Here is a 14,860-nt window from a genome sequence, read left to right as displayed (position 1 = left end):
GTCCCTATGCTACTATAGCTAAACAAATAATGATTTGTTCCAACAGTTACAGAGCATGGAGTGAAGATAGTCTATTCTCATGGGAAAATATCACCCAGTAAAATCTCCTCTCCTGAAAGTATGCAATTGTTATACAAGAAAACAATGAAGCAAGAATTATTAATGGACTACCTTGGAATAATGCTGGGAGAAACCATCAGCCTTGGGTGCCTCAGGTATTAGGAAAGATTCATAAAGCAAACGAGGCTTGAACTGTATATTAAGGACAGGTTTGTGCTGAACTTGCAATTTTCCAGACCTGCCCAGAGGAGACTGTTCTCCCCCTGCTGATTCTGGGTTGCCTGCTGCAAGAGGCACACAGACAAATTTGCAAGTTTTACTTGCAACTAAACACAATTATTCAGATACAGCTTGCAGTAGGCAAATGGCAACTGGAAAAAAAAAAGTAATGGCTTATGAGGAAGAAAACCATAAACAAGACAAAACGGCAACAAACGTAGCAACTCTTTCACTTGTCTCCTTCTCCAGCTTGTGCTGAGTAACTGGTGTCTACGAGGATTTTTCATCTGGTATGATGGAAGATACATCCTGAGAATCTCGTACAGTATGAGATGCATTTTTTCATGCCCTTTGTAATTGGTAAGTAGTTTTGATCGCACTAATGTCTTTTCTTTATTTTTGTTCAATTTTTATTACTTATTTATTCACATTCCCATCGTTGCCCCCTCTTTCTATACATGTGCTGTCACTTGAACTATTGATCTTAGCCATTCTGATTGGTATGAAGTGGAATCTCAGCTTCATTTTGATTTGTCTTTCTCTGATGACTTTGAACATTTCTTTAAGTGCTTTTTGGACATTCGAGAACCTTCCATTGTGAGTGCTCTGTATCCTATTTTTTAATTGGGTTATTTGGTGTTTTGGAGGTCACCTTCTTTAGTTCATGTATTTTAAATATTAGACCTGTCTGATGTAGGGTTAGTGAAATTTTTTTTCCCAGTCTTAGGTTGCTGATTTGTCCTATTGATAGTGTCTTTTGCCTTACAGAAGCTTTTCAGATTCATGAGGTCCCATGTATTGATTGTTGATCTTAGAGTTTGAGCCATTTGGAGTTCTGTTCAAGAAATTCCCCCCTGTGCCAATGAGTTCAAGACTCTTCCCACTTTCTTCTCTTCTATTAGACTCAGTATATCTGGCTTTATGTTGAGGTCCTTGATCCACTTCAACAAAAGCTTTGTTCAAGGTAATAAATATGGATCTATTTTCATTCTTTTACCTACAGACCTCAAGTTAGACCAGCACCATTGAAAGATGCTTTTCCCCCACTGTATGTTTTCGCCTTCTTTGTCAAAGATCAAGTGTCCATACATATGTGGGTTTACTTCTGGGTCTTCAATTTTATTCCATTTATCAATCTGCTTGTTTCTGTACCACATGTTTTTGTTTGTTTTGTTTGTTTTTGTTTTGTTTTGTTTTGTTTTAAATCACTATTGCTTTGTAGTATAATGTAAGGTCAAGTATGGAGATTTCCCCCAGAATCTCTTTTATTGTTGAGAATTGTTTTGACTCTCCTGGTTTTGTTTCTTTGTTTTTGTTTTATTATATGAAGTAGAGAATTGCTCTTTCTGTGTGTATGTGTGTGTGTGTGTGTGTGTGTGTGTGTGTGTATGTGATAGTTTGTATATACTTGGACCAGGGAGTGGCACTATTGGAGTAGGTGTGGCCTTGTTGGAGTAGGTGTGTCATTGTGGGTGTGGGCTTTCAGACCCTTATCCTAGTTGCCTGGAGATCAGTATTCTGCTAGCAGCCTCAGATGAAGATGTAGAACTCAGCTCCTCCTGCACCATGTCTTCCTGAATGCAGCCCTGCTCCTGCTACTGCCTTGATGATAATGGACTGAACCTCTGTACCTGTAAAGAGTCTGGACCTTTGAAAGAGTCGCTTTGGTTGTGGTGTCTGAACACAGCAATAAAATCCTAATACAGGGTAAAAAGAGGAATTCCTTTATGGTTGTTGTTGTTGTGTTATTTATTATTGAGATGACAAGGGTGGAAAAGGATGGACTCCCAAGCTTATATCTATTTGTCAAAACAAATTATCCAGGAAGCAGAGGAAAACAAAGTTTGTTTTTTGTTTGTTTGTTTGTTTGTTTTGTTTTGGTGGTGGTGGTACCCACTTTTTAATATTATTTAATCTTTTTTTTTACACTCCAGATTTTATTCCCCCTCCGAGTCTGCCCTCTGACTCTTCCCCATCCCATATCTCCACCCTATCCACTGTCTCCATGAAGATATCCCCACCCGCACTCCCCATCCCACCAGACCTCTAAACTCCCTGGGGCATCCAGCATCTTGAGGGGTAGGTGCATCTTCTCTGACTGAACACAGACCTGGCAGTCCACTGCTCTATATGTGCTGCCTTGTTTGTGGTACAGTATCTGGGAGTCCAGTTTATTTGAGATTGTTGGTCCTCCTGTCGGGTTGCCAACCTCCTCAGCTTCTTCCAGCTTTTCTCTAATTCAACCACAGGGGCCAGCAACCTTTATCCATTAGTTGGGTATAAATATCTGCATCTGACTCTTTCAGCTGCTTGTTGGGTCTTTCAGAGGGCAGTCATGATAGGTCTTTATGTAAGCACTCCTTAGCCTTAGTAATAATGTCAGGCCTTGAGGCCTTCCCTTGAGTTGGATCTCAATTTGGATCTGTTGCTGGACCCCCTATTCCTCAGGCTCTTCTCCATTTTTATCCCTGCAGTTCTTTCAGACAGGAACAATTGTGTGTCAGAGTTTTGACTGTGGGATTGATCTTTCAATGACTGTGAAGAATTGTGTAGGAATTTTGATGGGAATTGAACTGAATCTGTACATTGCTTTTGATAAGATGGCCATTTTCACTATGTTATCCCTACCAATTGATGAATATGGGCAATCTTTCCATTTTTTTGAGGTCTTCTTTGATTTTTTTTCAGGGATTTGCAGTTCTTGTCATATAGGTCTTTAATTTGCTTGGTCAGAGTTATACTAAGATATTTTATACTATTTGTGGCTATTGTGAAGGCTTTTGTTTCCCTAATTTCTTTCTCCTTTTATATATCACTTGTCTAAAGGAAGGCTACTGTTTTGTTTGAATTCATTTTATATCCTTCCACTTTGCTGAAGTTCTATATCAGCTATAGGAATTTTCTGCTATAATTTTTGGGGATAAAGATCATATCATGCACAAATAGTGCTAATTTGACCTTATCCTTTGCAATTTGCATCCCATTAATCTCTGGTTTTGTCTAATTACTCTAGCTAGAGCTTTGAGTACTATATTGAGTAGATAGGGAGACAGTGGGCAACCTTGTTTTGTCCCTGATTTCAGTAGGATTGATTCTAGTTTCTCTCCATTTAATTTGATGTTGGCTGTTTGCTTAGTACATATTGCTTTTTACTATATTTAGGCATGTGCCATGAATTCCTGATCTCTCCAAGAATATTAACATAAAGGGTATTGTATTTGGTCAAAGGCTTTTTCAATATCTAATGTTGGTTATTTGGCCTTTTTCCTTAAGTTTGCTTATATAGTGTATTACACTGATGGATTTTCATATGTTGAACCATCCATTCATCCCTGGTATCAAGCCTACTTGATCGCGGTAAAGAATGGTTTTGATGTGTTCTTGGATTCAGTTTGTAAGAAATTTATTGAGCATCTTTGCATTAATATTCATTGTTCTGCAGTTTTCATTCTTATTTACGGTCTTTTTATGGTTTAATTTTATCAGAATAAAATTAGGTAGTGTTCCTTTTATTTCTATTTTGTGGAGTAGTTTGAGGAGTATTGGATTAGCTTTTCTTTGAATGTCTGGTAGAATTCTGCACTAAGACCATCTGGCCCTTGGCTTTTTTTGATTGGGAGAATTTGATGACTATTTCTATTTCCTTAAGTGTTATGGGACTATTCAGATAGTTTTACCTGAACTTGATTTAACTTTGAGATGTGGTATCTGTCTAGAAAAATCTTCCATTTCACCTAAATTTTCCAGTTTTGAAGAGTATAGGCTTTGTAGTAGGTTCTAATTATTATTTTTTTTTACATTTCCTCAGTTCAGTTGTTTTCTATCCAATATATATGGTGTTCTGTAGGCTTCTTGTACATTTATGACTATCTCTTTCTTTAGGTTAGGCATGTTTTCTTCTATATTTTGTTGAAGATACTTTCTGGTTCTTTGACCTGGGATTCTTCATGCTCTTCCACCTATTATTCTTAGGTTTGCTCTCTTCATTGTGTCTTGAATTTCCTGGAAATTTTGGATTAAGAGATTTTCACACTTTGTATTTTCTTTACCTATGTGTAAATATCTTTTATGCTGGAGATTCTCTCTTCTATCTCTTGTATTTTGTTGGTGATGCTTGCATATGTAGCTCCTGGTCTCTTTCCTAAGTTGTCCTTCTACAGGGTTGTCTCCCTTTTTTGTTTTTTTTTTTATTGTTTCCTTTTGTGCTTTTAGTTTTTGGACTGTTTTGTTCAATTATTTTCCATGCTTGATTGTCATTTCCTATATGTCTTTGAGGAATTTATTTGTTTGATTTCTTTAAAGGAGTTCTTTATATCCCCCTTAAAGCCCTTTATCATCTTCATGAGATGGGTTTTTAAGTCATTATCTTGCTTTTCAGATGTATCCAGGGCTTGCTGTGGTGGGAGAACTTGGTACTCTTGGTGCTGGACTGCATTGGCTTCTGTAGACTTTGAACCTATGCTTGCAGCTGGACACCTGGTTATCTCTGGTGTTAATAGGCCTGGTTTTAACTAGAGCTCATTTCCTTGGGGGCAGGTAGAGCCAGTCTTTCTGGAGTCAGCCAGTGCTGTCTCTGGTTAGGATCTGCCTCTTATGTCTCTGGTTAGAGCTGCCTGCCTATGTCCCTGGTTGCTTTGTACCTCCTGGGATACAGGAAGGGTGTGCCCCTGGCTACATTGGGCCTCCTGGGCAGCAAGCTGTGTTATGTGGGAGAGTATCTGGTCACTGATTGGACCCAGAGGAAGACAGAGGGAAGAAAGTTAGAGCCTAAAGTGGGGGGAGGTGGAAATCAGGGAGGTGGGTCCCGTGCCAGCTGGGCCCCATGCTTGTCCCAGATGTGACTTTGATTTCTGCGGACCTCCTGGAAGGCATGCAGGCTATTGATATGGGTGGGTACCTAGCAACTGTTCTTCACACTACTGTGTTAATAATACACCATGATATATTTCTTAGAAGAAATCTAACAAAGTAGTTGACTTCTGATAGATTAAAAACTCTGATTTAGGATATAAAACACTCATAAAGAGACAGACTCTTAAGAAGCAAAAATGTTACCATGTCACCTAAATGGCACAGTGAACATGATATTATACAGTTTCAGAAAGAAAAAAACTATTGAGATGACACAAAAGAAAATGAAAGCTTTTAAACAGAATGGACAAACCCTCAAAAAAACAAAGAAAAAAAATTAGATCAAGTAAAATTAAAAACTATTGCTTGTCGGTTGGGGATTTAGCTCAGAGGTAGAGCGCTTGCCTAGCAAGCCCAAGGCCCTAGGTTCGGTCCCCAGCTCCGGAAAAAAAGAAAAAAAAAAAAGTAAAAAACTACTGCTTGTCAATGAAATAGTGGAAATGAGTATTAATGGTCTTTATTCTTAGAGACATTTAGTCTGTGATTTGTATTTAGATAATCCACCATGTGTATTCTAAAACATTGTTACAAAAATGCCAATTACCAAACATATAACTTTTCAAAGTAGTATGTGGTAATATGTGTGTGTTTGGTGCACATGATTATTGAGGGAGTGAATATGAATAAAGCAGTATGCATTTGGATGTAGGTGTTCAACTTTCTGGGATTCGTTATCTCTTAACCCTTTTATTCAGGTCTTAATGTCTAAGTCAAATAACTAAGTATCTGTGCCAAACCTGTAGATTTTGAGACATTCAGCTGTGGGGTCTAAAGAAGGTTATTTTAAAGAAGAAAATTAATTGAACATAAAATATGTTCCTTCATAGCAGTTTGGTTATATTAGATAAAGCATGTAAGATTTCTAAATTAAAAAATAAGTAACTTCAAGTATAAGTGTAATTATAAGAGAGTTACTTCATAATCGTCCTCCTATAATGCATTTCATTTCTGATTTCACTTGAAATAGCATGTCTCCCTATGGAAAAGGTCCTAACTTATGTGAGGTGAAATACTTTATCATTTAAAGTCATGTCTATCTATCCAAAATTTTATTATGAAGACATTTTAAAATATGGTTTTAGTTTAATTTTTACTGTGTTTGCCATGCATTCAAAATATAAGAATGAAATATTATTAACAGAAAACTAAACATGAATATCCATTGATATTTTGCACAAATTCTGCACTGTCTACATTTGGTTATGTGTATTGTGGCACATTAACTACAGAGTGCACAGTAATTTTCATTTATTCTTTTGAGGTACAAACTTGGACTTATATTTGAATACAATTATGCAAAACATGGATTCATGGAATCCTAAATTTATGCTTATAAATTTATGCTAAATTTATAAGAATTCAGGAAAGTTTTTTTTTTAAATAAAAATAACTATGTAAGAGGAAATGTCTGACTTCTTGTCCCCATGCGGAGGCCATTACTTGACCTTTTGTGTCAATGCTATTCTGTCTTTCAAGCAGAGATGTTGAGTCTGAAAAAAAGAGGTAGTGTTTTCATTCATGTCAGTGTTGACACATGTATTCGACTTTCTATTTTTAACTGTGTTAGCCATTTTGGAGTTCAAAAATAACATGATTCTGAGCAATTATTCCTGTTTGCCTTTAGTGTTTCTAAGACTCGGGGCCATGATCTCTGGTCATGAGGTCACTGAAGATGGCTAAATTGTTCAAAGGGACTGTTGATAGAGAAATAAGCAGAGATAATTGGCACTGCCCAGTCCTACCAAAGAACCATATGTCCAAACATATTGTGCCTTCTTCTTTAGCCCCACTGTCTCCTACCCAAGAATAATTTCTGATAATGAGCAACATACTAATACAATCAGGGAAAATACTCTTAATAGAAACTCATACTTGCTCTGGTGGACAAACTCACGTTCATGGAAAAAATTGATATTGATGGTTTTAAATATTCACTCTGTTTTCTTCTGAACTTGGAACATGTGGAAGTAGAGTTAGTAGATGAGAATATCAAATACTTTCCTTAGAGAATACTGAAGAAACTCCTGAGTACCATAATGAGATTACTTTTTTAGATTTCAAAGAGACAAGGCCCTTGCTTACAGACCGCACATTTAATACACTCTAATTTTTAGGTGAAATAGACATGCCGTGATGTAGAAGTAGTTGTCGAAAGTAGATTTTTGATTTCATTGTTTTAAACACTGACAATAATTCTTAAAATAAATTATCATTTTCAAAACCTGGAAAAGTCTACTTCTATTTACAAAACGAAATAAGACAATAGAAGAGAGTATTTTAAAATTCAAATCAAACTAAATTACCATGACAGTGAGTATCACAGGTAATAATCTTAGGAAGATGACAAGATACATGTATTTTAACAATAAAGGCACAGAATAAAATTTATCTGAGGTATCATCAAACAAGAAAAACAGAGCTCAAAATAGGAAGGTCGCAAAAAATCAAGTTAGTTTCATTATAAATACATGATTTTAACTAATACAAAATTTAAAATTTTCATTACAGTATATTTGACAAATTAATAATATAGTGAAAATTCCACATCAAGAAAAAGATCTAAAACTAGGAATTATTAAACCATAGAATTTAGGTCCAGATAAGGAATAGGATGATCAAGAATAATTGGTAATATTTCTCTCAACCATCAATTAGTCACATTTGATCAATTAGTCCTAATATATAAATTACTTTTTAAGGGATAAAAATACTAAAACCAGCACTGAAAGCAATATACATTTATAGGCAGTTTATGAACTCTCTGATTATAATATACTGTATGAACTTCAGGTCTGCTATATTAAGAATCAAATTTTAAAATCATGAGTCTTGAACTTAGGAGATAACTCAGTAGTAAATACACTTGCTATGGAGTATGACAAGTTGGGTTGAATCCCAGGGAAGAGAGTCCAGCAAGTTGTTCTCTGAGCACTTCATACTCATCATTGTGTGTTTGTGTGGGCATGTGTGTGTGTGTGTGTGTGTGTGTTTGTGTGTTTGTGTGTGTGTGTGTGTGTGTGCAAGATGAAAAAGTCAATAAAGTATGACTTAAATTTATAGTAGTAGATTTTTTTGGTGATTGTTATTAACAAGTCAGACTAAAATTTACAGTTAAAAATGCAAGCACAGAAATATGGTTTTCATGGAAAATTGTTGCTATAGATTTGGAAAAAGAAGAAAAGTATAAATAAATGGAAAACTTCGGCAACACAACATGAATGCCGCCAAATTGCAGAATTAATGACAAGAATAGCTATTACATATGGACATTTGAAGACCACAGAAGTAGATGAAAGGCCTAGGGATGGGAACACTTGTTGATGAAAAGACAACTGGACACATGCTTGGAAAGGACAATGGCATCCCTTTTAACAGAGAATGAAAAGGAGTTTAACTTGGAAATTACTTTTTAAAACACTTAGGAGGTTTTGTGTCAAATTTCTATAGCTTTGATGAGGTCATGTGAAAATGTCTTTAGAGAATTACAGAGGAAGGCAGAGTTGAGGAGTCAATTACCGATTCTTTTCCAGGCCAACAGTAAAACAATTCTAAAGAGATTATCATGGTTCTGATTTAGCGTTAAACATTCATTTATTCTCACAAACCAACTAAGGCTCTTCTGCACTTCAATACTGCTTTATCATTAACTGTTCTTAATTCTTGAAATTCCTCATTCATTTCAAATAAACTTTTATATCCTCTGTCTTTCAATGAGCTTTGCAAAGTTTTGTTCTCCCATGTATACATGTATAGACAAAATATATTTACCAAAATCAATTTGTTTGTGATATTATAAAGCTTCAATATTTAGGCTTGCTTAGGAAATTATATTAACAGATACTTATTAAAACACTATATTATCTTTAAGCTTTTTGTCATCAATACTACAATGTAAACTTTCTTGTAAAATACAAGGTTCATGCAGTGCTATTTATTTTATTATTAGTTAAGACATTAATAAATACAATGGAATTGTGGTAGTACCATATTTAGTTCCAGGTATGGGACATTTTAATTTTAGTTACCATTTTTCTTTTTTCATTTTAACTTTAAATTCTAATACAATTATGTTATGACTTTTTGTCTGTATCTCATTTGTTCATTTTCTTTAAATTTCTGTGTGCTTATTATTTCATTCTAGCATCTAATATTACTTCCAGCAACTCTGGGAGGAATAGTTTATTTCACAGTATACTTCGTTTTATTTTTTCTGATCGAATAGAGCAATATTGCTTTGAGATGAATTTTAGAAGGTTTGATATTCTTAGAAGACTAGTTCACTTTGCAAAGAAAATGTATGACCCAGTGGTTATTGTTTTCTCTCTAAAATAGCTGCCATATGGCTTATAGCTTCCCCCCATTCCCAAGGTCACACCATGGAGAGAAAGTAGCTACCTGTTTCCCTACTATACTACTGACAACTCACACACACACACACACACACACACACACAAATACACACACACACAAACACACACACACACACACACACACACAGAGAGAGAAAGAGAGAGAGAGAGAGAGAGAGAGAGAGAGAGAGAGAGAGAGACAATCACACTTTTCCTTCCTCTAACACCTATGTAACTCTGTCCTATCTCTAAAATGCATAGTATCAGTTTGTTTAATTCTTGATATAGATGAAGACATGTAAATAAGTAGATATCTCTGAATGTATATATTGAGTTGAGTTTATGATATTGATCTCCAAATTTCTGAATCCCGTGATTCATATTCCTGGTATATATCTCAATTCTGAGCAGGAGTTATTTCCTATGATGTTGACATAGATTTTCCTAGCCTTCCTCTCAATCCTATGGTTTAATATGAATGCATGCAACTTAGGCCAGTTAATTCTACAGTGTATAACTGAATACATCCTGGTGATCAGAATCTAACTAGACAGCAAACTTTGGTTTATCATTTTCTATTTATTTGTTTTTGCCCATAGACTCATGTTACATAACTAGTTCTTCTTTAACATTACTAACTGAATTCAGATCTCTATTCTCATTCACATTCAGTCATCTTTATGGAGTCTTATACATTCTCTGGAAGTCTTGTACATTCCTCCCGTATTGGATAGCTGACCTATTGTATCTGTTTTCCTACATATGTGAAAACAAAAGTGTTAAATGTGTCTTGACTATCAGTTGTACAGGAACACAGATGGAAAGGAGGCAAAGGAAATGGTCAACCAAGGACTGTCCAAATTCAGACCAAACCCATGAACAAGTACTAATCCCTGACACTATTAATGACACAATGTTATGCTTGCAGACAGGAGCCTAGCATAACAGTCCTTTAAGAGTTTAATCTAGCAGCCAATGGAATCAAATCCAGAGACCCACAGCTAAACATTAGATGGGGCTGGGGAATGTTCTGGAAGAGTTGAAAGAAGGATTGAGGAACCTGAAGGGGAAAGTGACCCCGTAAGGAAACCAACAAAGGCAACTGACCTTGACCAATGGAGGCTCCCAAAGACTGAACCACCAATCAGTATATGTGCTGGCTATAGTCCCCTTGCATGTGTGCAGCTAGGTCTTCATGTGGTCCTCCCAATAACTAAATAAGTACTTACCCTGACTCTTGCCTGCCTGTGGATCCTGTTCCCCTAACTGCACCTCCTTGACTGGTCAGTGAGAGAGGTCGCGCCTAGTCCTGCAGTGACTTGATGTGCCAGTGGGGCATGGTACATGGGGGTTGGGTTTTCCCGTTCTCAGAGAAGAAAGAAGGGGTGAGGGGAGAAGTGACTTGGAGAAGGGGGGCTGCTCTCAGTATGTAAAGTGAACAAATAAATTAATGAAAACAAAATTAAATATGGTTTAAAAACAGAAAAAGAAAATCAGGGTTAGTGAGGAAACTCATTCCATAAAGCAAAGTGACAAGGAGTCCAAAGTCATCCTTTGATCCATCATGTACATGTGCATGCACACAAGAGTATACACAGGCACACACACACACACACACACACACACACACACACACACCGACACATACACAGTTGGGGAGGGGTGAGGGGGAGGGAGAGGGAGAAGAAGAGAAAAACCTTCATGAATGGAATACTCTTTGTCCACCTGTATAATACAGAACAACCTTGATAGTTTAAATCTCATAACTTCTGTACGTTCCGAGTCTTTTCCTATGTAGAATATTATCTTTACATTGCAATCTTTCATCTTCAAATTCAAATGTTAGCATAATCTTTTAAGAGGTTTTTAGCCTTACATCATTGTTCAGTCAGTGTGACTTCTTTTGAACTTTGTAACCATTTAATACATAAATGCAGGTAAGAGACAATGTAGAATACAAGTTACATGGTGACTCTTGGCCTGGTGTTCAAATTCTCTCTGTGTTATAAAGTGTGTTACTGTTTTCCATAAAATCCTTGCTAATTCCCAGAAAGTGTATAGGGGCTATGTCCTTTTCCATATGTTGCTTTTAACAATGGTTTATTATTATTCCAAAAGAACTGAAGCTTTAAGGAAACAAATCCCAGTATCGTTGCTTATAGAAACTATGAATGCTATCATTTACCTTGCAGTCCATCTTAGTCTAAAGACAGGAATTAGATTCAGATTCCCAGTCTTCTGAAAAGTCTACCCACAACATAGGGGTACAAGAGTGACAATTCTCTTTGGGGAGCCTATCACTGCTATAGCAGTGTCCAAGTGGGAAGATGACATTGAAAACCTGGATTTTCCTAGATCTGATATGACAGTCCAATGTAGTTAGAGTAAAAAATTGTCTTTGTAAAACTCTAAAACAATTTTGAATTTATTAACTAGAATTAAAACTATACTATAGTCCCCTAAACATTTTTGAATAGATAAAAGCTAATTTTTCAAATTCAATTATCACTGAAAATAACTTAATTCTGAAATATTGAGAATGTTTAATTGGACATGGTCATATTTTATTAATTATTGAAATGGCATATTTAAATTCCAGAGTCTAGAATAAAGTCTGTGCTTTACAGTCTTGAAAAGCTTTGCCAGACCTCTCATTGGCTGTGAAGTGCAGTTTTGTTTTATTTCCCTGTCTGCAACTAAGGAAAATACTAAGTAATACCCTTTGCATATATGATTATGTTTCCCCAAAGGAAATACATTAAGGTTTAATTATTATTCTTCAACTACTCGAAGCAAGTGAATTAATTTATGTAATTTGACATCTTATGAAGCTGAGCATAGTAGAAATTCCTATAGCTTTGGTCAAGTTAAGAACATGGATGTATTTTTTCCCCTATATTGTTTCAATTTTACAATAACTGATTCTCATTTAGGGGCTAGGGGAGCATTTGCTAGGTTGATCCAATGAATTCATCTGCTTTTGGTTTGGTGCAACTTTACTCTTGGCATTTCCGATTTTCCTTGTTATGTAATTCCTTAGTCAGTGGCAAGATCAAGTCATCACATGTCATTACCAAAGTGTTTCATAGTTTCTTTCTATGCTCCCAAGCAGCAGAAATTTTCTTTCTTGGCCTTTCCATAGTTTGATATTGCTCATGCTAATGGTTTCATTTGCTGCTGTTCTTCATTCTATTCCATTCGAGACCTTATCTTTGGACATTAAATAGCATGTATGATATTTGACTTATTTTGAACTCATGGCTTCTTCTCAAAAGCATTTAAAACACAATATTGAATGCTATTGCAAATAAATTAAGTTCAATGTGTTCACAACAATGAAAAACAGTCTGATCTGATGAATTAACTTTAACATACACATGTTTGTGGAAAATAGCATCTCAAATGACCTGGAAGTTTTAGGATTACGTTCACAAGATGCACTGAAATTTAGAATCACTTGCAAGGAAGGGCAGTTAAAATAACACGATGCCTGAATTCCATACCAGTTTGATATTTCATGTAGTTAAGATAGGGTATCCATCCATGCACCCATGTTTCTTATAAGTTGGGCATTTGACCCTAATTCCAGAATAAATGGAGGCTAGCCTATGTTAAGCAATGTGATAAGAATGATGCCATTAGAGGATAAACATAATGACAGTGTCTTAAAAGAAGGGAGGGATAGAGAATGAAGGAAGAAAGTAAATGGATGACTGTAAGCAGAAAGGGAGGAGAGAATGTGCAAACAGAATACAGAGAGGGAAATGTAAGTGAACAATAACTGAGGCCAGTCAGAGGTAAGAATACTGTTCCTGCTCATGCAACACTCAAGAGGTTATCAACTTCACCAACCACTCTTTCGTAGGCTTGGAGGAACACTCCAATTTTTTTGGTAACCAGGATGTACATCAATGTCTAAACCTTACATTTTTTTTGCCAAATCTGTGACATTACTTCACAGTGTTAAAGATCTTAACCTGTCTATATGATGCTGAAATACAGCAATTCTGACTATGTTGCAAACCCTTCCATTTTATCCCTATGACATCCCTATGGTAGAAGCTGGCATATTTATGAATGAACCTTATCACTGATGTCTACAATACTTTTTAAGAAACAAATATTAGGGAAATGACACCCTTCATAATAGATCCAAATAATATAAAGTACCTCGGTGTGACTTTAACGAAGCAAGGGAAAGATCTGTACAATAAGAACTTCAAGACTCTGAAGAAAGAAATTGAAGAAGATCTCAGAAGATGGAAAGATCTCCCATGCTCATGGATTGGCAGGATTAATATAGTAAAAATGGCCATTCTACCAAAAAGCGTATCTACAGATTCAATGCAATCCCCATCAAAATACCAATCCAATTCTTCAAAAGTTAGACAGAACAATTTGCAAATTCATCTGGAATAACAAAAACCCAGGATAGCTAAAACTATCCTCAACAATAAAAAAGGACTTCTGGGGAATCACTATCCCAGAACTCAAGCAGTATTACAGAGCAATAGTGATAAAAACTGCATGGTATTGGTACAGAGACAGACAGATAGACCAATGGAACAGAATTGAAGACCCAGAAATGAACCCACACACCTATGGGCACTTGATTTTTGACAAAGGAGCCAAAACCATCCAATGGAAAAAAGATAGCATTTTCAGCAAATGGTGCTGGTTCAACTGGAGGTCAACATGTAGAAGAATGCAGATCGATCCATGCTTATCACCCTGTACAAAGCTTAAGTCCAAGTGGATCAAGGACCTCCACATCAAACCAGATACACTCAAACTAATAGAAGAAAAACTAGGGAAGCATTTGGAACACATGGGCACTGGAAAAAATTTCCTGAACAAAACACCAATGGCTTATGCTCTACGATCAAGAATCGACAAATGGGATCTCATAAAACTGCAAAGCTTCTGTAAGGCAAAGGACACTGTGGTTAGGACAAAACGGCAACCAACAGATTGGGAAAAGATCTTTACCAATCCTACAACAGATAGAGGGCTTATATCCAAAATATACAAAGAACTCAAGAAGTTAGACCACAGGGAGACAAATAACCCTATTAAAAATGGGGTTCAGAGCTAAACAAAGAATTCACAGCTGAGGAATAATGGCTAGAAACACCTAAAGAAGTGTTCAACATCTTTAGTCATAAGGAAATGCAAATCAAAACAACCCTGAGATTTCACCTCACACCAGTGAGAATGGCTAAGATCAAAAACTCAGGTGACAGCAAATGCTGGCGAGGATGTGGAGAAAGGGGAACACTCCTCCATTGTTGGTGGGGTTGCAGACTGCTACAACCATTCTG

The sequence above is a fragment of the Rattus rattus genome, chromosome 13 (genome assembly GCF_011064425.1).
Source record: "Rattus rattus isolate New Zealand chromosome 13, Rrattus_CSIRO_v1, whole genome shotgun sequence".
Taxonomy (NCBI): domain Eukaryota; kingdom Metazoa; phylum Chordata; class Mammalia; order Rodentia; family Muridae; genus Rattus; species Rattus rattus.
This window is presented reverse-complemented; position numbering follows the sequence as displayed.